Raw genomic sequence first — 27,492 nt, forward strand, 5'->3', positions numbered from 1 at the left:
TGACCACGTTATTAGGGCGGTGCTACATAATATAGGGCGGGGAGTGGTTCCACTACATAATACAGGGTGGGGGGGGGTTCCACATGTTTCCCTTCACATTTGACTATTTTATTCATTTATAGATACAATGGATATTATTCTGGACATCGGTCATAAATTCACTACAGGTATGCAATAGTCCGGTCAACAAATGTGACAGTTGGGTGGTGTACATATGTGTACGGACCTCTGTGATACTTGGACTAGTTTCCACAATGACAGGGACAAGGCTATGACAAATCAGGGACAATCATGGACACTGCTACCATATTAGTACTATTAACTTGGAACGTGTTGACAGATTCGTATTACTACTAATTTTCTGCAGTTAAATGCGTCTATTACTCTTAACTGTTGTAATTAGTCATTCTCATTCAACACCTTTCCTCCAAAGGTCACTGGCTTTGTGAGTGTTTAAGAGGCTGGTCAGTTATTGTACGAATGTTCTGACCATTGGTAGGGTTGACACATTGTCATATGTACAGGTTGGGATATATTCTGGGGACACCAGATTGTTTAGGCCAACACATACCCACAGTCAGTGCAGGTTTAGAACATTCATTATTTTCCTAGCTGTGAGCCTATACCTTTAGCACTTTAGTTGTTAGTCTGTTTCTTGTATGAATTATGTATTTTCTATCCTGACATGACCGCTTTAGGCAACTGTTACATGCAGTATGGTACATAGTTATTTCCTACAATCACAGGACATTTGGCATTGTATCATTGTTGGTCAGGACACACCTACCCACACAGTGACTGTCCTTCACACAGTGGATCAGAGGGTATCCTGTTTACGTCAGTGCCTTCATCACCCTATTTCCAAGTGCCACTATGTGAATGTGTACAATATATTCTCTCGATTATTCATGTCGGGACACATGCATCACGGGCAGGTGTTTGATCCTGGGTAGTAGGTTCTGCATGACCATCTAGGGCTGGACAGTCTCATGCACCACTACTGCACATTCCAACTTGTGTCCAGATGTCTACAGGACTGGACATCGTGTCTTGATACCCATTCTGATGTTTACACAAGTTACTTATCCCATCAGGGATATCCAAAAATTTAACAAGACCAATACCGACCATTCTTTTGGCTTTACGAAAATGTGCTGGGGGGTTTACATGCAAGGGATATATAGTTTGCAATCCTGAAACTGCCTAGGGTGACACTGCCTACTACATATGAGTAGTGGTCACTATGTGTAGATGGGGCTGCGCCAAGCTAGTAGGCCAAGTATGTCAGGATTTGGTGGACGTTCAGGTATGGGGCCGGGTTGTGTGCTGTGGAGGGGATGATGGGTATTCCATTATGCATCCAGGTGTGTTGCATTTGAATTGGCCAGTTCCATCAGGACCAATCTGTGGGTATGTGCCGGTGACATTTCTGTACATTTGTATCGCACATTTTAATATTCATATGTTTGTGGGATTGTGTTCTACAGTATGGCCTGTCAGGTTGTATTGCAGCTGTGCATACATGTTCTTTGTGTTTCTTTCTGATTCACCCACCGCTCCCTCATGCACCTCCAGTTCACCTATTCTGCATACAACACAGTCACGTCTTTGAGGATTATACCATTACCCATCCCCCCCACACACATATTCCTGACACTCCATCCATCACTGCTTTGGTTGATGGCCCATGACACGGTCAAGGTAACACATTGCATACACTACATATGTCAGGTACCTGTATGGTTGTGTGGACTACCCTGGCATGTTTCACCTTCCACATGCTATACATCACGCACATAGGTACATGCCCATACTTAACTTTCATGACATGGTTGGTACACCCGGGTAATACCCATTCAACTGTGACACATCCTGGACCGCATATGTGCAAATTTTGGCCGACTGCTCTGAACATTGGTAGGATGCCACCTTTTCCTATGTCCAGGATGGGATATATTTCGGACACATATCCGATTGTACTGGACAACACATACCCACAGTCAATTCTACGGATACTAATGTTCCTTTAAGCCTACATGTTGCCTTATTGTTGTAGCAGTTTATATGCTTCTTCTGTTTCATTTTCATGCTTATTCTATTTCCTGTCACATATGGTATGTTAAATACGGACATACCTATTGTATGTGACTATTACATGCGTTGTGGGATATAATTCTGTCATACGGCCACTAGATATTTACATTTATCGTGGTTTTGTTATGGACACATCTGCCCAGCTGTGTACTCTCCCTCACAATGTGGGACAGCTAGTGACCCTGACCATTGGGCTGGATGTAGCTATTGGCGGTGCGCTAACATGATGCGTTTCACTTCCACTTGGTATAACTATCTACACTGCGATGGACTATGGGCACACGGTTTTCAATGTCATTTGTTCGAGGGATGGGGACCCGTTATTCCCTACCGTGCATTTGTGTTTGCTTCTTCATTTTGTGTCCGCAGGAATTGTCTTGCATGCTTTGCATACATTTCAGTATCCACGGACACTGACAGATGTGATTACTATTGCATGCAAATTGTTATATGCAAGCATTTTAGGTTGCACATCGACAGCTGACATTTCCACGTCTCCGTGTGGCACTTCGACATGCCCTATGCACTCGCGCTCGTTTCCTATACACGTGGCTGTGGCGGCAATGCACCTTCATTAATATGCATTTGGCGCTACTGCACCATCTTCATGCCACATGGTCGGTGCAAGCCTAATGCCGGCCTTGCGCCAAGCTTCATGAATCCCGGGGACTGATTTGTCACATGAACGTATTCTTACTATTAGAAGTCTCATGGAACTAATTTTAGACACTAATATTATTGTCTTTGAAGAACAGTTATTCAAACAATGTAAAGGAGTAGCTATGGGGGCCACTTGTGCCCCTATTTTTGCCAACACCGTTTTAGCATATTGGGAAATGGAATTCATCCTTACTAGCCCCTTTGCAAACTATTGGAATTACGATGGGAGCTATTTGGATGACATAGTGATCCTATGGAACAACAGCGAAGATGTACTTAAAGAATTCCTTTCATTCATTAAGGAAAGTACAGATTTCCTTGAATTCTCACATATCATTTCCCACGATAGGATAGACTACTTAGATATCACCATCAGTAAAAATAAATTGGATAATTGTTTTGAGACTACCATCTTTAGGAACCTACATACTCTAACACACTTCTGCATTTTAGTAGTTTCCATCCTTTACATCAGAAAAAGTCATTGGTAAAAGGGCAGGGGGTTAGACTGGCAAGGATGGTGTCAGATTACCGTGATTTTCTAGATCAAATCCATATTCTTACAGGTATGTTGTTAAGTAGGGGCTACCCCTTAGACTTTGTGGACAATACACTACAGGAGGTAGCCACTAAGAGGGAAAATGGACATTTTTTCCCATTATTAGGTAAAGGCCTTGATGCTCCTCATGAAGGGGAAGCCAGAATTGAGTCTAAAGCTTTTAGTAGAGCCGCTATTTTCAAATATAATAAGCAGTTTACAGGCATCAGACAAATTATCCAACACAACTGGAATTTATTTACCACTAGTAAGGAGTATCTAGATATAGTGGGAACGGTGCCCAATATCGTGTACAAAAAGGATATAACTTTTAAAAATATGATGGAAAGATCACAGGAGGTTTGTTCTGGCACTAGGGGTATGTACAGGTGTGGGTTTTGTTTACAATGCCAACAAAAAATCAAAGGTAGTGAAATTTGTATACCAAACTATGGGAAATTTGCATATAAAAAGAAATGTTTCTGTAGCAGTAAGGCGGTTGTATATTTAGCGATGTGCACCCAGCGCCCTTGTTTTTATATAGGGAAGATGATCAACGCTCTTAGAAGTAGAGTGTACCACCATTTTTATGATATTAAAAAACAAGACATAAAGAATGTCTTGGCTGTCCACGTTAAAAACCATGAAGGGCACAGTTTTAAGTTTTCAGTTATTGAACAAGTTACATCGGGGAATAGAGGTGAACCCCTTAACAACTATCTGGAGGCTAGGGAACTCAGGTGGCAGCTGAGAACTAATGAAACACAAAAACCAGGTTTAAATAGCAATACATCTATTAGTTCTATTCTTAGATTAAAAGCAGAAGGCTATATATAAATTCATGTATTAACATTTTATGAATGTTTTTGTATTTATATTGACTATATGATGAAGTTTGTGTGTAGAGATTTACAAGTATATGGTTTTAATATATGGAGTTAGTTATTTATTGTGCATGCAATTATGGAACATCAAAGTGTGTTTCTTTAGGTTAAATTGTATTGTGATGTCACTAATTTATTATGTTAATTGTGAGAGGGTGTGTATTTATAGGGTCAGCTTCAGCTTGTTTGTCATTCTGATGAAGTTTTTATTAAAAGACGAAAGCGCTAAATCAATCTATTGTGTGGATCCTGGTCTGTTCTTTCCTGGTATTTTTATAAATTATAATGTAGTTTAGTGACTACTGACAGTATTCATAGTCCGGGGCTTTGTATTTTCATAGCTGTGATCCACAAAGAGAGGCACTATGAGGTTATACAAATCCCAGACTTTCAGGATGACTATGAAAACATGGAGGATGTGTTGTGAACATGCCCCCTGTCGCAAATGTGTAACATGATTAATGCATAAGTGATGGGTGGACAGCAGCTATGCTGTTGAGGGGCTTTTCAAGTATGCATATGAGTTTGCAATTCAAGGTGTGTAAATTGCCCAGAAGTTATGCCAGAAACCAGCAGTTTCCAGTCAGAATATGGATATGTGCGGGGAGCTTAGGTGCTGCTTCTTCCTACCTGGACATTTTTACTGAAGGGGTCACTTCCCCAAATGTTTCATTTTTATGCTTGCACACACCTGGACATTTTACTGAAAGGGTCACTTGGGGAAATGTTTCATTTTGGTGCTTGTACATACTAGGGCATGTTACTGAAGAGGGTCACTGGGGAAATAATTAATTTGTGTGTCAGGGAAGTGCATGTGCATGAATGGTTAGACTGCTGAAGTGATCGCAGGGCAAAATAATGTATTGTGTGCTTTAGTGATTGTGCATACTTAATACAAACTAATGAAGGGGTTGCTGGGGAAATAATGGGGTCTATATCACATAGTCAAAGTGTCAAAACTTCAGCTATGTAAATATCGAACCGAAAAGTTCGAAAACTGAATACTCTGAACACTCAGAACAGCGATTTTTTTCCCAGGGAAAAAAAAATCACTGTTCCGGTACAAAACACAGAAACACATGAACACTAAATACTGTGCCCCCCACACACCCTCCTACTTAAATATACCAACTCCGAGATCACACCACAGTGGAGGAAATAGCAAAGCTGTGGAATGGCCCACCGAATTCTTTCCCTGTGAAAGAATTAGATGTTCCGCGGCTTCGTTATTTTAAGACTTCGGAGTTATGAGCATTCGGACTTCTGATATACACCTGAAATAATGTATTTGTGTGTCAGGAAGGTGCTTGGGCATACTTGGAAAAACAAGTTCCTGGACTGCAACTTCAATATCAAAGTTAAAGCATCACATTGAACAATGGATATGTGTACCGCAGCGATGTTGGACTATGAGTTGCCAAACTGCCTCAATAGCATACTGCACTTTATATTCTCATTTGCAACTCATTATTTTTCAGGCCTTAGGCATTAGGGTAAATGGCCTCGATGAATCTCACCTTTGCTACTCTCATTTGTAAGCACTAGGAATACTACTATCGCATTTGTGCAAGCGACTATGAAAACCAGCCTATGTTTCAGTTTTTTTCCAGTTCAGATCAATTCTTAAATAAACAAAATCCAAATTTAAAATGTATCTATGTGTTGCATAATTTATAACTGTCTTTAGGAGATAGAGTTCTTTTGATTGACAAGCTGACAGGTAAAACAAGCAGTATCAGACATATACAATGATGTATATGTTTTATATGAGCACATTTAGCTTCTGCTACATAATGATATCACTTCACCAACAGAAAGGCACACATGAATGTTAATGGCATCTTTTCTCACCATACTGAGCTCTTTTAAGTTTGTACTGCATTGACTAGCAGTAAGGCATCTCTGAAATTCATCAACACAGCCTATTTTCTCTGTTGTTATAGGGGTAGACAGTGAACAAGTGTTGTTCGTATAATCTAGTAAATTAGGGGAAGTATTAAAATATATTTTTTCCTGTATTAAAAAATGGTTACAGGCAAACATTTCTTCCTGCTTTAGCAGCTCAAATTATTTTATTGGGTCATATAAGCTGGTGTAATAGATGTTCTAAAATAATGACTGAATGGAATGAAATAATTGGGATAACTTTAAATCCAACTGAGCAACTGAATGCAGAAGGCTTGAATAGGTCTTTGCCTATTGTTGGAAGCTTAATATACTTAAAAAATAAAAACGTTATATTTTATGGTATTCACTAAATCCTAGTTATTCCTCACAGACCCCAATAAGAAGACCACCCATTCCATTTTCAACACAGAGTAGCTTGGATTTTATCTGTGCTCTGTCAACTTATTCTATAATGAGTGACACTTCATATATTTTTAAATATTTTGAGAATTATAACTCCAAAAAGAAAAAAATATATTTTTAAAGGCCCAAACACAACAAGTTATATATACCATCAATGAGAAACATTTTAGACTCAATTGAAAGGAACATGTGTTTCACATTAATTACAGCTTGTCAGTGTATACTAAACATAACCTGGATTGTGCTATTCAACAGTTAGCTTAAAAAGTGGATGTCATTACTATAAAATCAAATAAAATTGCAATAAAAAACTCTTTTGTAGCACATAGAATAAATAAAAACAGCAAGGGATTGTTGTATCCTATAACACTTCATCAGACTGTTAAATCTCAAAATGTAAAGAACAGCTTATAAAGCTCACAGACCACTCACTTTATGTCTCAGTTGCCTCCTTATTAATATTGTTTTTAAAATAATGACTAAATTTAGACCAGGAGAGATTTCAGCATTTAATATCATCTGATGAATGATTTTTTTTCTGCACCAATATATCCATAATGGTATTGTCCTATTACATGACAATATGTTACACAACACACAAACTGCAATCCGATGAACTGCATCATCTAATGGAGTATGCTTAAATAAAACATTGGGCAAGTTGTTATACCATGTTATAGCATAAATGACCATATATATCACCATGTGATTTCCTATTGATTTTGTTTGCATTAAAGACTTCACAATTTTTATGCTGCTGCTGTTGTGTGTGTGTGTGTGTGTGTGTGTGTGTGTGTGTGTGTGTGTGTGTGTGTGTGTGTGTGTGTGTGTGTGTGTGTGTGTGTGTGTGTGTGTGTGTGTGTGTGTGCACTCACACACTTGTGCTTTGCAGAGTAGTAGGACTTTTATCATTGTTTAACAATAAGATGAATGAAACATTTTTGCAAACTTGCAAGGAGAAAATTTGTTACGTGGAAAAGTACCTGTTTTGTTACTTCATAATCGAATTTAGTCTTGAAAACAGATTCCTTCAAATAAATAAGAATGAACCCAGCTCCTACAATAGCCATCAACTCCCTTCCGTTATATAAGATGGTTCGATTATGCGTAACAATTTCGCAAAGCTAAGGTCCCTGCTATATGTAACCCTATAATAATCCCAAATATATTGTTTTTTCCTACTGACCTTTACTGAAATGAGTTCAGACTGTTGAGGAAAATAATTATTGTAGTGCAAATATTTTAGAAAACTAAAATTCAATTTAGATAGGTTGTTAACATGTTGGTAAAAGTGCTGCAAATGAAACTATGCAGAAAATGTCCACTCAAGAAAAAAGGCATTAATCATGTCTGTCACTGTAGTAGCACAAGAAATTTTTATTCGTAGTTATCTAATAGCCTTTTAAAGTACAGAAAAAAAAATAGACTGGAAAGAAAGATTTGCAGACCAATTCGAAAAGCTATTAAGTTGGCCATGTTGGAGACATTGCATTACTTTAATCAGTGTCTTAAGGGCTGTTAAGTCATTTATCATTTTCAGAAGAAAGTTAAAAGCAGTTTCCACTTTGTTCCTCTTCTGTAGTAAAGTCTAATGTCAAAAGTAATTAATAGCACTGTTACATTTAAAGCATAGCTTTCACTTCAATTTATTTCTATAAGCCCCTGTTTTATTTTACCAGCTCTAAAATTAGCTCAATGATATGAAGGCAGCGTGCGTGTGTGTTTGTGTGTGTGAGTGTGTGTGTGTGTGTGTGTGTGCATATATATATATTTATATATGTGTGCATATATTTATATATATATATGTGTGTGCATGCATATATATATATATATATATATATATATATATATATATATATATATATATATATATATATATATATATATATATAAATATATATATATATATATATATATATATATATGTATGTGTGTGTGTGTGTGTGCGTGTGTGTGTGCACGCATGTGCGTGCATATATGTCTATATATGTGTGTGTTTGTGTGCGTGTGTGTGTGTGTGTGTGTGTGTGTGTGTGTGTGTGGTGTCTGTGTTGACATATATGTGTGTATGTATATGTATATATATATATATATATATATATATATATATATATATATATATATATATATATATATACATGTGTGTGTGTGTGTGTGTGTGTGTGTGTGTTTGTGTGTGTGTGTGTGTGTGCGTGTGTGTACTGTATGCTTCTGTTTCTAGTAAACATGCTAAAACTGATTTTAAATCTAGCTGAATTCATTTTATTACAATGCTTTAATCACTTTTGCATAAATATACCGTACTATAATTCTCAATTCTTTCTTTCTTCCATAAATAGGTTATCAAGTTTTAATGCCCTACTATCTCTTATTCCATTGCCTTACTAATTATTTAATATTCCAACATTTTCTTTTTGTCCTCATTCATTATTTTACACTCAACATAAATTATTCTATTAAACCAGGCAAACTGTATTTTTCTTACTACTTTTACAACTTCAGTTATATCTGTTAAAGTAAAATTATTAACAATATGTCTGCATTCTGTTTAGTTAAAGCCTTTATGTCCCAATTTCTAATATTCCACAGTCCCAATTTATATTCTTTAAACATAATTTGTAACAGTCTAAATTCCTGTATCATTTGCATCCCATTTTGACCTACTCAGTACAGTTTATTGACATATGCTTTCCTAATAAAACATTTATTTTCTCTGTTTTCTCTTTACCCAATATATTATCTCCTCAAAACAATTAATTTGTGTGCTTATATTAATCCCATACAAGTTTCTTCTGATTTTCCTTGGACCAGATTGCATAACGTTTGCAGAATCTGGTGCATTATGCTGATATCAGCAGCAAAGTTGCAGATGACAATGTAATATGTAAATGTGTCATAGTGAACTCAGAATATCTGGGCATGCAAAGGAGTATCTCAGTAGTAATAGCGCAATAAACATTGCCTGCAAGTCATCTGTAAGTAATGGAAAATTGCTGTTAAAGCGTGATGTACATAAACAAAGACATGGAAAGAATCTCACAAATCAAGCATCACAACAGCCTTAAGTACATATCTGTAACTCAATCTCTCCAGTAAGCTTAAGGACAACTACAGCTACAGAATGTCAACTTAACTCTATTATTATAAAAATAGGCTAACTCTCATTTATGGATTCTGATGGAATCCATACATTTTCTAACAAAAAATGAATAAAGATGGAGGACAATCATGGTCACAATGCCACAGCTAGCATTAGCTAGCAATGGGTGCAGGACTTGCTTGGGGAACAGAGGTAACACACACATTCAAGGAAAGTTGTACATAGAAAAGAAGATGTGTGTATGGGTGAAGACTCGGGACACACAAGAGTGATGTTCGAGTAGAAAAATCAGAAGAAAAGTCAGAAGGGCATTGGCATTTGTTTTTTTTTTTTTTTGATGGGAATACACCCTTATTTTTTTATTTATTTATTTTATTTTAGGAATAGAAGGAAAGGTAAAGATAGGGAAATAGGAGGAAAAGCCGATCACAGCTGTGTAATGGCATGCATGTGTAATGGCATGCATATATGTAACACACATATGCCAGACCAGGTATGGTACCACAACAGGTTCACAGTTTGCAGCAATGTGTGGCAGACCTGTGATACGTGACATTAATGGATTTGTTTTTTGACACAGGGACATCTAGCCAACAGGTGCAACATCCATCATGTATCTACAGGCCCTGTTACTGTGGTGTATATGTCAGGTTGTCTGAACTCTGTTTCCTGCATACATGACTGTTTTGTCTTTCTCTTTACTTTCCCACTACAGGATGCCCAGTAAAACACACAAACTCACAACAGCAGGAATCTGTCAGTAGTATGCTGTTATCTGTCTTTCATATGTGTCATTGTTATTAATCATGCTGTTCTCCATTAATACTGTCTCCTACCCATTCATAGTATAGACTGCATCATCATCTAGTACACAAACAAGTGGTATGTCTATGTAAAACCTATTGTATTGCTTTAATGCTGTTCTAATGGTTCATGCTGGCAATGATATGATTAATAATGCTGCCTTTTTTCCTGCAATAGTTGAAGTTCATCCTTCTTCTACCACACTGTCTTCCCATGAGGACTTGTCAGGTGAGTTATATTTGTATTCATCACACATGTCATGTATGTTGGCTGTGTAACCTAATTGTCAATTCTCTGTTATGTAGAGTCCATTACCCATACACAGAGAAGACCTAATGTTAAGTCAGCATTATCTGCAACATTGCAGTAAAATATGTATGTAATATATCTTTAATGATATCCACCATGTGATGTAAGCATATTGTCCTGATCTGTGCCATCTGTCTCTTCTTGTAACACATCAACTATCTGTATCCTCCTGTGATGACGCAAGGTAGTGCCAGCTACGCCAAAAGGAGTAGAGCAGTGGATGTGTAATATATGCCAGCATAACTAACTGGATATTGTAAAAAATTATATCTCATTTGTATATCAAGAATATTTGTACAGATACTTGTGTTGAAAAATGTATTTGTAAAGCTGCTTGTGTTAAAAATGTACCAACAGTGGGTCCTGCTGGACAGAAAAGAAATGCACCTGTATGTCAGACTGCATTGTAATTGTTGAAATTACTATACTGTAACAGAGGATACTGGAAAAGAAGAGGTTAATCTCAATCCAGCTAACTTTGAAAAATAGTCTGAAATTAAATTACCTGGCTTAGGCCATAAAGATTGTATTTCACAGTTCTGAGTGCAGCCAATGATGAAATGTCTGTGAAAACCAGAACTAGCAATCCCGTTGTATTGTCCTTAGGGGTGAACTAATTGCTACCCTGGAAAGGTGGAAATTTTTGAAATAGTTTTATAGCTTCCTTATGCTATGACACATGTTAGCAAAGCTCTGTGTGTGTGTATGGTGACACATATGTGCAAGATTTTGGCTCAGCTTCTAGTAAAGGGGGGTAGTATGGAAACCAGAGTCAGATGACCAGAAGTGATGTCATTCTATAGCCAGCACTGGTGTGATATTTAGATTTTAGTGAGAAATGTCACTTAGCTCTTACCAGTCTGTTTGTGAAATGTGACAAAGAAGGAGCACTCACTCACATCATCTAGCCTTACTCTAGTAAGTGAACTCTGGGACAGTAATTCTTTAAATCAGTCAGGAAAATATAGTAAGATTAGTTAAGTGTTGTTTTTCTGTATCTGTGTGAATCTATCCGTCTGCATTATTTTTAATATTTCCTATGACTGAAACTCTGGTGTTTATTGTAAATAGATATTTAGTATTTTGATGCTCTTTTATTACTTATTTTTAAATATCAGTAGAAACACAAGCCACAGACCAACACCAGAACTTGGGTCCAGCAAAATTGAAAATGTATACCTCAAAGAAAACACAAAAGGATCTGAGGACAGCAAGGAATTCCAGTATAACTTCTGTTTAATATAAGAAAAAAGAAGTACATAAGTGCTTTCATAGCAAAGCTACTTCATCAGATGTATAATGAAGCAACAAACCAAGTCCATTAAATACTTAATTTAACACATCAGATGACTAACCACAATTCATACTAAAAAGTGTACTGATAGTTAAAAACTCATACACAAAATGTTTTACTTTCAAGCAGTATTAGATAAACAACAACTATATATATATATATATATATATATATATATATATATATATATAATATATAGTAAAAACTACAGATGTCAAATATAAAAATCATCTAAAAATGCACTTCTTATTCAAAGGTCTAGCTTGGAGCTTTGGTCTGATAGGAACTCTATCGCTCAGGCCATGCCCAAAGTCCCCCCTTATTCTAATTATCCATTTGGACTCTGCTTGTTCAGTCAAGTTGGTAATGTCACCTTTCCTAATATCTTTAAATACACGTCCTATTACCATAAATCTGAAATAATGTGATGTATCAGTTCTTAATATATGTTTAGAAAGTGCACTCATATTATTACCCTTACTCATGTGATAATATAAGCTAAATAAACTACACGAGCAGTCTCACATGTAGCAAAAACACCAAATCTGTATACTTTGTCTTGGTCAGAATGTTTAAACTCACCACTGCTCTCTATATATTGGCAGCATTTACAATGACCACATGGCATCATACATCTATTGGTTGTTACATTTCTGATCTTCTTAGGAACACAAAGGCATCATCTCAAAGATTTCATATTCTTATAAATAAACTTAGGTCTCTTATCTATTATGTTTCTGATCGTATCATCAGAAGTCAAGACCTTCCAATGTTTCTCAATAATATCCTTGTAACACTTAACATCACTGGAATAATATAAACAAACTTTCAATTTATTATCTTGATTATTCACAGATGGAATAATACTTTTAGTGTATTTCCTGCTATAATAAGATTTGGCACTGCTATTTTTTAAATCTGTTACTAACTTAACATTTCCACAGATGTCACTCTCAGCATAACCTCTAGCTGTAAATGCTGCTTCTAACTGTTGTGTTTGTTGTATAAACTCTGTGTCTTGGACATTTAACCTCAATGCCCTATACATTTGACTACTAACTACACTCTTGAACACATGAATAGGGTGCATACTTCTTCTGTGCAAGAGGTGATTGCAATGGCACGGTTTCCTATATAATTTCGTAAATATGTTACGGTTTGAGTCTCATCCAAGAAATCTACTGAATGTTCAGAAACTATAGAAGAGAATCTTAAGTAAGAGTTAGTGTTATTGATATATTCCTTAAAGGCACTATATGACTCTTTGGAACCTTCCCAAAGCAGAAAAACGTCATCCACAAAACGATGATAAAAAGCCACTTGTGAGCTAAATGGTCCATTAAGAATATGTTCATTTTCCCATTCCACTAGAACAGCGTTGGCATAGCTATTGTCACAAGATACTGAGTATTCTGATGGAGAGGTAGAATTACTTATTATTCTATTGGAATGTGCGTTACAAATCAATTTGTTTGTTTTTAACGATTTATCTACTGCAGAAGCATGGCGTAGCTATGAGCACATCTTGTGCCAATAGCTATGCCAATGCTGTTCTAGTGGAATGGGAAAATAAACATATTGTTAATGGACCATTTAGCTCACAAGTGGCTTTTTATCGTCATATATATTTATGCATATATTTATATCTATATGGATTCTTTTGGATGTATTTTACTTTTTATTTGTGATATTCATGAATAGTTGTTGTTTATGTAATACTGCTTGAAAGTAAAACATTTTCTGTATGAGGTTTTAACTATCAGTACACCTTTTAGTATTAATTGTGGTTAGTCATGTGATGTGTTGAATTAGGTATTTAATGGACTCGGTTTGTTGTTTCATTATACATCTGATGAAGTAGCTTTGCTACGAAAGCGCTTATGTACTTGTTTTTTCTTATATTAAACAGAAGTTATACTGGTATTCCTTGCTGTCCATGGATCCTTTTGTGTTTTCTTTATTTCTAAATATATTTAAACTTTTCATTGTAGCTGGTCTTTCAGAAAATATTTTAACCTTTGAGAGTATTTATATTTATTTGGTGACACTGTGGCTGCTCCTGAAAGCCTTCCTGCATTGGTCAAACACTAACTACCATTTGTATTAGTATTAATTCTGTGTAGTATAATAGGGTGGCCTTCTAATATGCTTAGAGTAGCTGGCTTTGGAATGTTCTCATTGCAGTATGTACCTTATAGTCAGGCCAGATGTGACATAGTGGTAAATCGGTGCCAGCCTTTCCCAGGGGTGTGTGTGTGTGTGTGTGTGTGTGTGTGTGTGTGTGTGTGTGTGTGTGTGTGTGTGTGTGTGTGTGTGTGTGTGTGTGTGTGTGTGTGTGTGTGTGTGTGTGTGTGTGTGTGTGTGTGTGTGTGTGTGTGTGTGTGTGTGTGTGTGTGTGTGTGTGTGTGTGTGTGTGTGTGTGTGGGAAAATCAAATCTCAAGGAGTGTGTGTATCAGCTACTTTGATCAGTGACCCAGAACACTTGTTTCACAGAGAGGGTGGTGGAGGATTTTTCATGGAACACTCAGATGAGGACTCAACTCTACAGATGTGTCAGTGGGGAGACTTATTTGGGGACTGGAGAAAAACAGGGAAACCCAGTACCATGATTGAGTGTGTTCCCTGTGTGCTCTTGAGGGAAGTTGTTGTTGATGCAGAGAGCTGCGTCTGGAAATACTGTGTGTATCTATTTTTGTTCCAAGTGAATATCCCTCACTGGTGTCAGTGTTGAGGGTAGACGCTCCTTGATTACTGGCCCAGAGGAGGGATATGACACCACCATTAGCCCATCCAGTGATCATGATGTGGGGTCTGATTTGTCTCAGTATGGTAGCATGGCCCCTGGCACACAAAACTGTGGCATGGAGATGCAGTATAGCCAAGATGGTGACAGTCATGTGGATGTGGCTGCAGCATCAGATGTGGAGGAAAACTTATCTGGCCATTTTGACAATGAAGGTATGTAAGATGATGAACAGTTTGAGCCCAGTGAACAACCAACCCATGTTTAGACTGCTGCTGATGTTGACAGATCCCCAAAACACAGTGATACTGGCCATCGCAGTAGACATAGGAGGGCAGATGGTGTGCATGGCCAGGTGTCAGTGGGTGTCCACCTACTCCTACAAGTAAATGAATATTCCCAGCAATGTCATGGATCTGAAATCTGTGCACTTGCTGTGCCACAGATGATGTTGCACACCAGCTGCATGTGCGGCATGAAGGATAGAAGCACAGACACGTTGAGTTAATGGCGCCATTGGCTGCTCAGGATTGAGTATATTATCTGTGACAAATTCAGTAGTATCCCTGGTCTCTACAGTACTACCGCAGTGCCATAGTACAAGCAAGGTTCTGCTTGCCTTGACTGTGATAAGCCAATTACCACAGGGGAGTGGTAGGGCCCTCTCAGCAGAACCAATCTTGTTCATTGGGTATAAATGTCTTTGCTCCAATGTGCACACACTTCTTCTGCTGTCCCACCTGCTGTGAGCCCAGTAGTCAGAACCAGACAGTCAAGTTGCAGTCATGCTCCTTCTCCTCCATGTACTGGTGTTACCCCATCCATCTTCTCTGTGGAGCATCTTGTGCAAAGTGTTTCCAAATGTAGAAAGGCCAGACCAGAATGGGGTATGAGTGATCAGTATGGGTGCCTTAGACTGCATTAAAATAACTCAGACAGTTGTTCCACTTTGTCCAGTATTGTCAGTCTCACCCCGTGGCAATGATGATTGCAGTGCAGTCAGTCTCACCCTGTGGTGATGATTCCTGTGCAAAACACTGACAATGTTATCTGTCTGTGTTTGTTGAAAAGTCAGATACCATGTGATTCCAACAATTTTAATAAACATAACTGACTTCATTCATTACATTACTTTACCATATTATACAATGATATATTTCACTTGTGACATTAGCAGTTCTGTATTATGCCTGAGTTGATTATCTGTTTGCAGATTTTTATAGTGGAGAGATAGGAATGTGTTGCACTGATGTGTGTCACTTAGTGTGTGCCATACACCGATATGACAATCTGAGTCTGTATGTATAACTGTCTCAGTTGTGCCCTGAGTTGATAGTCTCTGTTGTGACACATTTGTATATTTTCACAATGTTATATGTTATGATTATAGTGTTATGTCTGATGTGCAGTGTGTACACCTAGAGGGTGCAGTGGTGCAGTGGTAGCATTGTCACTTCACAGCAAGAGGTTCTCTGGTTCAATTCTTGGCTGGAGTGCCTTCTGTGTGGAGTCTAAATGTCCTTCCTGCATTGTGGGTATTCTCCAGGTGCTCCGCTTTCCTCCCACATTACAAAGACATGTGCCTGGAGTGTTTCTCCCCGGGCCTCTGCTGAAAATTGGCTTTGCTCCAAGTCAGACTTTCCCAGTTAACACATGTTAAATAAATAGTCAGTATTTGCCATTAGATGCAATCCATGCTGCTCTGGTGTGACAACACCTGAAGTTCAATGTTTAATCTGTGTACTCAGGTATGTGTGTCTTGTCATGACTCAAAGTTGTGGGTTAGATGCTGCCATGATGCATAGGCCTACACTTGTGGTCACAACCTATGTTGCCCATACCTGTGAATTCCAACCCCATGTCCTCCTGCTCCTCCTCCTCTGATACTTGCAGGATGTCATCTTCAGACATCTGGGGTTCTTGGGGTAGTTCACTCACACCTGAAGCTCGAAGACTGCCAGGTGCTCTAGTTAGCATGTTGTGCAGCATGGCTGACACTATTTTCATCTGTGCTGCCTTCTCAGATGTGTATTGCAGTGCACCCCTGGATGAGTCCAGACATCTGAAACCAGCTTTCACACAGAACACACACTCTATGGTGTTTCTGGTTGTTGTGTGCACTATATTGTAGGCCTCCTCTGCAGGGTTGAATGGTTCAAGGTACAGGCTCATTAGCCACAGCTCAAGTGGATAACCACAGTCACCTGTTATGTGGAGTAAACACACATTTTGTCAGCATGGGTGTTGTTGGGAAGCATATCCTTAGCTTACATCCTAGCTGTGTTCCTGTACTTACCCAGTAGTAGTTCCTTAGGTATTTCACCTTGCTAGAATGCAGCTTTCAGTCCACTTTCCCTCCATATGACAGCATCATGGACACTTCTAAGGTGTGCTACCATGAGGTTTGTTATGCTGTCATCTGCTGCACACAGAAACTGACTGGCAGTTCAGGGATGTCCAGCCCTTTCTGTTTATATATCAGTCTGCTTCAGGATGTACTGGTGTATGTGGGTTTGTGTGCAGTCTATTGCAATGACTACATGGGGAAGTTTGCAATGCTGCAAATTTGGTGCATTGCCAATCTCTACTCCATGGGGGTAGATGGAAAGTGGATGTAGACATCCACATTACTGCACAGTGCTGCCAGGAATTTTGCCAGCATATAACTGGCAACTGTCTGTGACACTCCCACAGCATCCCCTATGTGTCTCTGGAATGTCTGAGATGCAAGTACACCAAGGCTGAGAAATACTTTGATTTCAGAGGGAATAGAGTTTCCTCACATTGTGCATACAGATGTGCGGGGTGCACATGTTGCAGATAGCCTGATTATCTATTGACTGACAACTGGTTTTGTTGCAGCCTTATTCTAGCTGCCTTCTAAGGCACATGGCCACATTGTCATGTACTGTACATCTTGTACCATTGCAGCCTGCTGCAGTTCATCAACTATAGATTGCATTTTTCTTTTCCTTATTTGTTGTTTGTTTTGGTATTGTTATGAGATATGGCAGAATCCATAGTAGTAGCTTCTGTTCCTTGTCGACCATATAACATAGACTGAGGATTTCAGAAACAGAATCAGTACAGACATTTGTCACATCTAAGTTGCTTTGAACACTTGATGTGTTTTGGAATCAGATGTATGTGTGCCAGAATCCATAATTATCCTATGCTGAGTAACTAAGTACTTAATTTTCAGCATGTTTTCTGAAACTGTGTCCACAGCTGCTCCACTGATGCCTTCCTTCTGAGTGCTGAACTGTCTACAAATGGCTCCTGTGAACTCTGTGGAGCCAGGCTCATTGAGTTTCCCTTCTCACCCTTAAATACATTATTTAAGCCATTTATTAACTTTCAATAATCTGTCTCCTCTATCTCACATATATTCTTATTATTATTATGTATGAAATCTTATATTTCTCTTTCTGTGTGCCCCAGTATTCTGTATAGCACCTGTAAAGCTCCATTATTCCAAGATGTTCCATCCATAACTGTTCTCCCTCGCTTTTAAATCAACAATAATCATCTCCATCACTGAATGTTGATATAACTTTTACCAACCCAACCATACATTGTTTATTCCCAAACGTACAACAGTTTCACAATCAGAAAACTCCATATTTACTGTTGTACTGTAAGCTTCCTTAATACTCTCCAAGAAAACAACATAATTATATTCAGTCTGTAATGTTCATTTGCAGTAAATATAAACTCTTTTTTACCTGCAATTCAGATTTACTGTTTTACAGACTTCCTCATATTCCTTAATACTATCACTGTTTAAACATTTCTCCTCTTAGATTTAAATTAAAATGCCCCTACATGTAACTTTTATATCACTCATTAAAATGGTTTTGATTTTTCCAGCAATGCATTTTACATCTATCCTTTGTTTCATACTTAGAAGAGTTCTGAACAGAAACAACATCCTTTCTATAAATACAAATCCAAAATATCATAATTATGATATGTATTTCTTTGTTTTCTTCAATAAAAGTTTCAGTTTTCATATGCCTTACTGATTTTGTGAAAGAAACAAACAGCCACAAAGTTGCATAATTTTATGTAAAATATCTCCTGATTAGCTGTACATTTTTTTACCTAAATCTTACCATGGCCAATTTCCTTTCTTGTGCCAGTTTAACTCATTTGTACTTGCATAACATACAGTCTCTGCAATACTACACAAATATGTTGCTACATTACTGTCTACACTTCCATCACAGGAACATCCTACTTCATCTGAGCCGGGGGGCACCTTAGGATTCATGTGCTTCACCTTCCAGCTCTGTGTGAATATCAATATTTCTCATATTTAGCTCTTCTGGAATAGGTAAGGAAACAACATCTGTCAAACTGAAATGCTGCAGCAGCTCTGCAACTTCTGTCAAATGGTTCCATTCATTTAGAGCATAATTTTCTTAATTTATTATATTTATTATGCTCACAAATATAATCTAAAACATTTTGTGACAAAGTAGCATGTTTATGTGATCCCTAACTGATTTAACAAAAATATTATTTCCCCCAGCGTGTGAACTATCATCCACCATACTTGATTAAAAGGGAATTTGTTAGAAGTCATAAGCATGGATACCATCTTGAGTGCCCCTTGCAGAATAAACCGTGCCTAGCTCATTAATCCATTCAACAAAAATTAATCAAAATTGCATGAATGAATGTCATGGTTCCTGATCTAATTCACTGTAGGTACAGCTAGGTAATTAATGCAGTACTATCACAGGTAAATAAAATAATGGAGTAACTAAATAACCCTACCACAAAATCATAATCAACATGACTTATCATGAACTAATGGTGTCCTGACAAGCAGCTGGACAATTTTTTTAATCCTTACAGGCACATCATGGTGGATACTATAATGCTAGGCTTAGCTATCAAAATAATGTTGTGTCTGTTTGTAGCAAACAGTATAAAAATAGAGTCCTAGGTAAATTAAGTTGAGTACATAACCAAACCGCTATATTTAAAAGAAACTACTATAAGTGAAAACCTTCAACCATACACTCCATGTATTTCCAAATATATTAACTGTGGGATCATTTATCCTTGCTGAGTAAAAAAAATATTGTTTACCATAAAAGTTTTGTGATTTCACTAAAAACAGTTTTGAATTTTTCAACAATGCATGGGAGACAACTAAATAGTAAATAGTTAGAAAAGGATGTGATGTTAACCAAATATAGTAATGAAGTATGAAATATGAATATGTCATACATGGCTATCTCCTGTAGGCACATGCATCTATGCACTTTAATGCCAGGAATGACTAATAAAATAATGTAGGGATTGATTTATTCAGATAACATACATAGCTATGAAGAGACTTATGCATAAGGGCTCACTAACTGAGCATGTATGTCCTGATCTAACTTTCCTGAGTACAACCACATTGCTGCTGTAATGCCAATGTTTTGTTTAATTTGCCATAGTAATATAACAAGAACAACATGTGCATTAGGCTGAACAGACAACTCTGTGTTTGTTTATCCATTGCGCTGTAGGGAAATGCACATGACTACTGCAAGACAAGCACTATAATAGCAAAATACTGCAGTGACTATATTAGTGCAGTAGTACAGAGACAAGGGAGCTATTGTATAAGGTTCAACTAGGTAATTAATTAATGAATTGTTTTATTTTATTTACCTATCTTTTGTTAACCTGGTTTGTCCTATTAGGCTAGTAGCCTCTTTTCATTGGAGAACTAAGGTAGTAGTTATACTAACAAGGGAAACTTTCGCCAGGATATTAGAGGAGGAAGAAAGCAGAAGAGTGATGATGTTGAAGCAAAAGATGTGCATCATTCTGAGGAAGATAGTTTGTATGTGAGTCAAATGTTTTAGGTAATGGACTACCTCAGTGCTCACTCGCAGTGCTTCAGTCATGTGGACTCAGTGATGAAGTACTTTGAATTTAATAGCTGAGAAAGAACTTAGTGAAGAAGTTGCACTTTCTTAGTTGGAGACAATCAGCAAGTACTTTCTTGCCTACATCATCGTGATGGATATATGACTTGCAAAGGAATGAGCTAAGAAGAATGAAGGCATTCATGAAATGATGGAGGAAATCTGTATACTTTTTTAATAAAGACGAATGGGGGAAATGCAGTAGAGCATGGTAACTGTTCATAATATGTAATAATAAGATGTTGGAATTTATGCAGCTGCATTTGCAGCTATGAGACATAAAACCGTAGGAGGTCAGTAATTTAGAAATGTAATAAGGCAGCAGCCAAAAACCTGAAATTAGTCAAAGGATGGGTGGAGGTCAACAGACAATATTATTGCCCCACTTGGTTTTCCTGATGAAGATGTTCAAGCATTAATATTTATTGGGTCAGAGACTTTTTGTGAAATAACTTTTGAGACTGTATATTAGCTGAAAATTAATTGTATTATTTGATGCAAAATCATTCTGTGAATTGTAGAACAGATGTGCAGTTAAACGAAATCAAATGATGCTGAAAAAAAATGCATATTCAATTCAGAATATCAGAAATGGCCGAAAATGATTTATGTATGCAATTTAATGAAAAATGACAAAAATATTTGAAATTAAAAATATGGATGATAGGAAAATAATGAATGGAGGGTGGGAGATATTTGTATATGTAGATTATTTTAATGGTAAAATTATGGATTTGCCTAGTGCGGTTCTTATTAATGGGGAAAAAAAGAATGCTTGAATAGTGAGGTCAAACAAAACAATGTTTACATTATGGCTAGCAAGCGCATTTAATACAAGCATGTACAAAGAAAATATGCTGTTAATGTGGTGAAATTGGGAGTCAAACCAGACTGTAGAAAGTGTTATTGTAACATACATTACCAGCTTGACTGTGATCCATTAAATGATGCTGAAGAAGAAAATAGAGAAAATATAACTGAAGTGAAGGAATTCTTGATAAAATTAAGGAACAGCAAGATGTTTGTAACAATAAATAAAAGGAAAACAGAGATGCTGAATCAAATGAGAATCTACATAAGATTGATGTAAGCAATATGTATGGGGCGTTACGTCAAAGTAAAGAAAATAAAATGAAGGTAATAGCTCATTCTGCAATCGAGTAATACAGAGGAAAATAAATAAATAAAAGTTTCATTTGAAGATAATTTTGTAATAACATCTGTAATACCGTGCAATGGTGTCAAAAACAGAAAAGAATGATAGTATATGCTTTCAACATAATAGCCATTTTAAAAAAAAAGCAAAAAAGAAAAGACAGAGACACTATTGAAAACAATATCATGTGTAGTTCTGGTCATGATGTACATTCTGATATTACAGATTTGTTTAAAAATAAACTCTGACTTTATTAGAAGTGAATATTATTACAGGATGTGGATATATGTGCAGTATAACAGATGGGAAGCAAGTGTGGAGATCATTGTATTATATGCATACACTAACAGCACCACGAGAAAATAATAGTATGAAGATATTAAAGTGTTGATTGTTAAAATATCATTATAATTGTAATTTGAGGAAAATTAAAGGTAACAAAAATAGGATATACAGATAAGTAGGCAAATTATGATGTTTGGTATACTAGTAAATGAGGAATCTAGAGAACAGAGATTGATTTAGTGATATTCACAAAAGGTCTATATGTCTGCTTAAAGTGGAAACAAGATGAGTATTGTTTTCTGACAATTGTATTAAAACAGATATAAGTAGCATGAACTGGTATATTTAAAATGCTTGTGGGTGCTGTTACTAGATCAAGACCATTTTCAAATTAGAAGAAAAAATTATGTAAATATCATTGTACAATGAAACCTTTTAATAACTCTTGTAAACATGGCTATTAAGATCTGTTTATCTGGTTATGTTTCATAAGATATTAATTAAGTAGTGTTACAAAGGTTGTTTGCTTTGATAATTAATGCAGTTGTTCAGAAAAGCAAGGGCTAGTTAAAGTAGGAAACTGTATGATTATAAATTAAGTAAATCTGACAAGTTGCATGGCATATACTGATAGTTTCATAATTAAAAATAGGTATAAAGGGTGGATTTATGAGGCAGTTAAGGAGGATGAAGGAAATGACAACTGATTAGACCAGAAATAAAATTAAATAAAAGGAAGTATAACTGTTTTAGTGGCTTAATATTGCTGGGATTTATTTTTACTAAAATTTAAGTAAGTATAATGGTCTTAAAATTTGTAAATAAAGAAGTACTTAGAAAACAGTGGCAAATCCATTAAAGAGAATAGGATAATAATTATTTGGGGTTTGATTTAAGTTGACATATGAGAAAAAACTGTCTGATTCATTCTTATTTGTTAAGGAAATTATGATATATGGGGATATGTAATTTTCTGATTGTATTAGATGGAGTAGTTAGAAGTATTTTTCTTTCATATGAAGTTAAACACTTGATCCTATAAAAAGAGGAATATGTTGTAATCCTGAAAGGTGGGGGTAGGGATGAAAACCCCCTCCTGTTGTTTTTGTTCTGTCATTCAATTTGTATTAGGGTTTGAGAAAGATAAAGTGTAAAGGATGCTTTAGGGAAGATATTTTGGGAGAAGTCTAAACATGTATGGATGGTGGAAAATAAAAAAGAGGTATGAATGTAATGAATGAAAAGAAGATCATGAAAGGATGAAAAGATAAACCCCCAGATTTATGAAGCCCTTTATAGCATGCAGGATTAGCCTAAGAACTATTTACGGCAATATGGCAGACGAACGATCCAGGAACTAGCTCCCGGGACATGCACATGAGCTCTTAGGTTAATCCTGCATGGACCAAGCTCCTGTATGCAAATTACCCTCATTTGCAGGTGAAAACCACGCAAATGAGGGTAATCTGTGATCCAGGAAGCTGGCAGCTGTCAGTGCAGGATGAGTGCAGTCTGCAGAAATGTACTCGGTTAGTAACCGAGTACATTTCTCCAAACTACAAAACGGAGCTATGACAGCTCCAAATAAAGGCTGCATATTACTGAGGAAGCATGCCAATGGCCAAATAGAAGGCCATTGGCATTGCAAACTGTTTTTTTTTTTAAAAAAAAAACAACTTTTATTTTTTTTCGCTGATCTCGGCTGTTCAAGCATAGGGCAGCGGCACACAAATGGGATCGGGGGAAAAATAATAAAATAAACCTGAAAGGCTCATCCAGACTCTGCTACACTTTGCTGTGAAGGAAAGGTTAGTTTGCTTTTATTTTTTGTATTTTGTATATTTTAAATACTGCAGTTTGTTTTCTTTACCTTGTGTTTTACCTGCATTCTGCTTTAACAGCATATTAAAACTTCAAAAGAGACCACAGCTCTCTCTCTCTTCTGAGTCAGGCAGAATTTTTTTTTCCCGCCCTCCCACCCAGTCATAGTTGTCTTGTTAAATACCACTGTCTTTCTAGTTGCCTGCCTCTTATGTTAATCTGACCATATATCTCATTTCCTCTCTACTTTCAGTGGCTTGTGTGAGTAATCGCTAAATCAAAAACCCCTCCCCTTCAACTATTTAAATGTATTGGTAACAAAGCACAGTTCACCTGCTGAGAAGTCCAATCCTTTAATGTAAAATACAAATGATGTTCATCAGATAAAATCCCACTAAAACTGACATATTTTATAAAAAGTGCTTAACCAATGAAAATTTTACATTAATAATTCAATTAATCAATAAAATTCTTAAAATCCTGGCATTCTAATTTTAAAGAAACAAAGACATATTGGTTTGTTATATATGTATATATACACACACACTTCAAACAAAACAAAACAAAATGATAGTGCACCCTGAAAAACTTTTTAAAAATTATTATTATATAAGGAAATGGTCTGCATACATTGTAGCATAAACGTAGTTTAATAATTTATATATAGTTCTTTCATCTTATGTTTGCCTTTCCTATTAAAATGGCTTTGATATTTATATATTCATTTAAGCCTGGAAAAATGTTAGATTTTAATCTTAACTGCCATCTGACTTCCTTCTGCAGTAAAATATTTTTAGCATCTTCTCCTCTAGTTTCCATGTTAACAATATCTATGATGCCAAATTTGAAAGATGGAACAGGTTGACACATGGTGGTGTGTTTATATAAGGCACTTGTTTCCTTTTTAATTTATATGTCATTCTTATGTTTTCTTTTAAATGACGTTCAGTTTTGCCGTAATAAACATGGGCAGTGACAACAGGTTGCCAAATACACCACCATGGAGGTGTATTTGACAACTGTGTTCAACCCATTGTTCAAAGTAATACTGTTGGAAGTATTGATAGAAGAACATTGGGCACATCTACTAGGAATAGTCTCTTCCTTCCAAAGTTCTTTTGAAATTATTACCTACCCGATGAATAAAGGTAGGTTGGTTCCCTATAACTTCAATAATTTCAGAATTGGTTTTTAAAATAGACCAATTTTCTTGTAAGATTTTTTTGAAAATGAAAGGTACTGTGTCTCATTCTTTTAAAGACTGTGAAATCATCGGTTCAGTCCCCCATGTTTCACGGGTTGTTTCAGGGACTGATTCTGTTTGCAGAACCTCATACAAGGGTCTAATAGACAAAAAGTTTGTTTTTTCTACCAATGTCAACAAACTGTTTTTAAATTTGAAAAGCTGCTTTATAAGTTTAAATGCTTGGAAATTGAAAATAACTATCTTCATATATGTTTAAATAACAAGATAGTCCCTCAGTATTGCTTATACTGAAAACATCATTAAAGAATTTCACAGCTTTTTCGATGAATGTGGGTTTTCATTAAGTACAATGAAGTACATTTAAAAACCTTACTGTCTATTACTAATGACTTGTTGTTTGATCAATATAATGAATTTTGAAACAAAAGAAATATTTTAGGACAAGGGGCAATATGAAACTGGTAAATGTTACCCATTACCTAATTTTACAACTTCCACTGTTCCATCCAGGTCTAGGGAGGGATACAACAGGAGAATTGTTACCATACCACCTAACCAAAACAGACTATGAAAAATGTAAGGGTTTCCTTTGATGATTCTAATTACCACAGGGACCCACCTGTTGCTTATTCTGGTTCCCTAGATGAACTGGATTCCTTTTCAGAAGCCCACAAAAATCAAAATGTAAAAACCAAGATTGGAATTACAGGGGACACAGGAGAGACAGATGTTATAATTACACATGACAATGGAATTGTTTTTGAATATCGTGGATACAAAATATACAATTTCACTGATTTGATACTAGATAAAACTCATTTCCACCTGTTCTCCAAAGGCTTCAAGTTTATAAAAAGTTTTAAAGGAGACTTGTCTCAAATTTTGATTGATTTAAAACTGTTCCTTAGGAAATTAAATCTTAAAATTCTTTACAACAAAGGGGTTGCCATTCAGAATGCAGGGGACATTGTTAACTATGCCTCCACTAGAACCTTCACCCTCTGCTCCATACATTTGAGAATATAGTTACAAAAGAAATATATGAAACATATGGTAAAAACTACAACTTAAAATTAGAAGAAGTCAACCTTTTAGAGAATTTAAAACATAATAAAAAAACTACGTTTTATGGAACCAGATAAAGGTGGAGGATTGGTAATTTTCAAACAAAATGATTATAAAAAAGCTATAAGAAATATTTTGACACAAGAGGAAACTTACTGTTTGGTGTCCCTAAATGAGATTTCCATTGCTTATAACAGAATTGATTCCCTTCTAGAAGAATATCTGGTGGAACAACGTATCAACCAGACTACTTACCACTTTCTTCGGCAAACCCATCCACTCATTCCTGTTTTTTTTGGAATACCAAAAACACAAAACATTATGGAACCACCTTTCAGACCCATTGTTTGATCCAAAACCCACCCTTTGGCAGTATTTATTGATCAGAATTTCAAAAATATTGCAAAAAAACATAAACACCTTATAAAGGACTCATGGGATTTTTTGGGAAGAATTCACAATGGGTTATGGATCAAGGATAGTCTATTCATCACTATTGATGTGAAAGACTTATTTACATGTATCCCCAGAAAGGAGGGTTTTGAATTTTTTGAAATTAGTATTCACAAACACTCGGAATTAACATCAGACAGGAAATCTTTATTGTTGGAACTAATGGAAACAGTTTTAGACAACAATTTCATCAATTTTGAAGGGGTTCTCTATAAGCAAGTTAGTGGGGTGGGCGGGGGCAGCTTTTTAGAATGGGAAACCTCATATATTTTGAGAGTGCATTCTCTGCCAAAATTAAAGCTTATTTTAGATTTCTGACCGATATTTTTGTGATTTGGGATGGGACACAAGATGAGTTGGATCAATTTATGTTTTATATCAATCAAAGCACCTCCTGGTTGTCTTTCACTCACCAAGTCAGTACGGGAATGTATTAACTACTTAGACATCACACTCTCCAAAACCCCGAGTGGCTTCAAATCCCAGGTATACAGAAAACCAACCTGGTGTAACAGCTATCTCCACTTTGACAGTCAACACCCTCATTTTCAGAAAAGCATTATAAAAGGGCAAGCTGTCAGAGTGGCTAGGATGGCATCCCATTTAGAAGATCTTAAACAAGAATTCATTAAACTGGGTAAAATGTTCAGTGAAAGGGGGTATCCTAAGGTTTTAGTAGAAAATATATTGACGGAAGTATACAACCATTACTTGGTCACCCCATTGTGAATATGGAAACATCAGAAGACAGACCCTATGAATTTTCGATCCTGTTCTATTCAACACAACAACTTTTCTTCCATTTTCAAAAATCTTACAAGAAAATTGGTCTATT

The sequence above is a fragment of the Protopterus annectens genome, chromosome 5.part0 (genome assembly GCF_019279795.1).
Source record: "Protopterus annectens isolate FY-2018-M chromosome 5.part0, PAN1.0, whole genome shotgun sequence".
Lineage (NCBI taxonomy): Eukaryota > Metazoa > Chordata > Ceratodontiformes > Protopteridae > Protopterus > Protopterus annectens.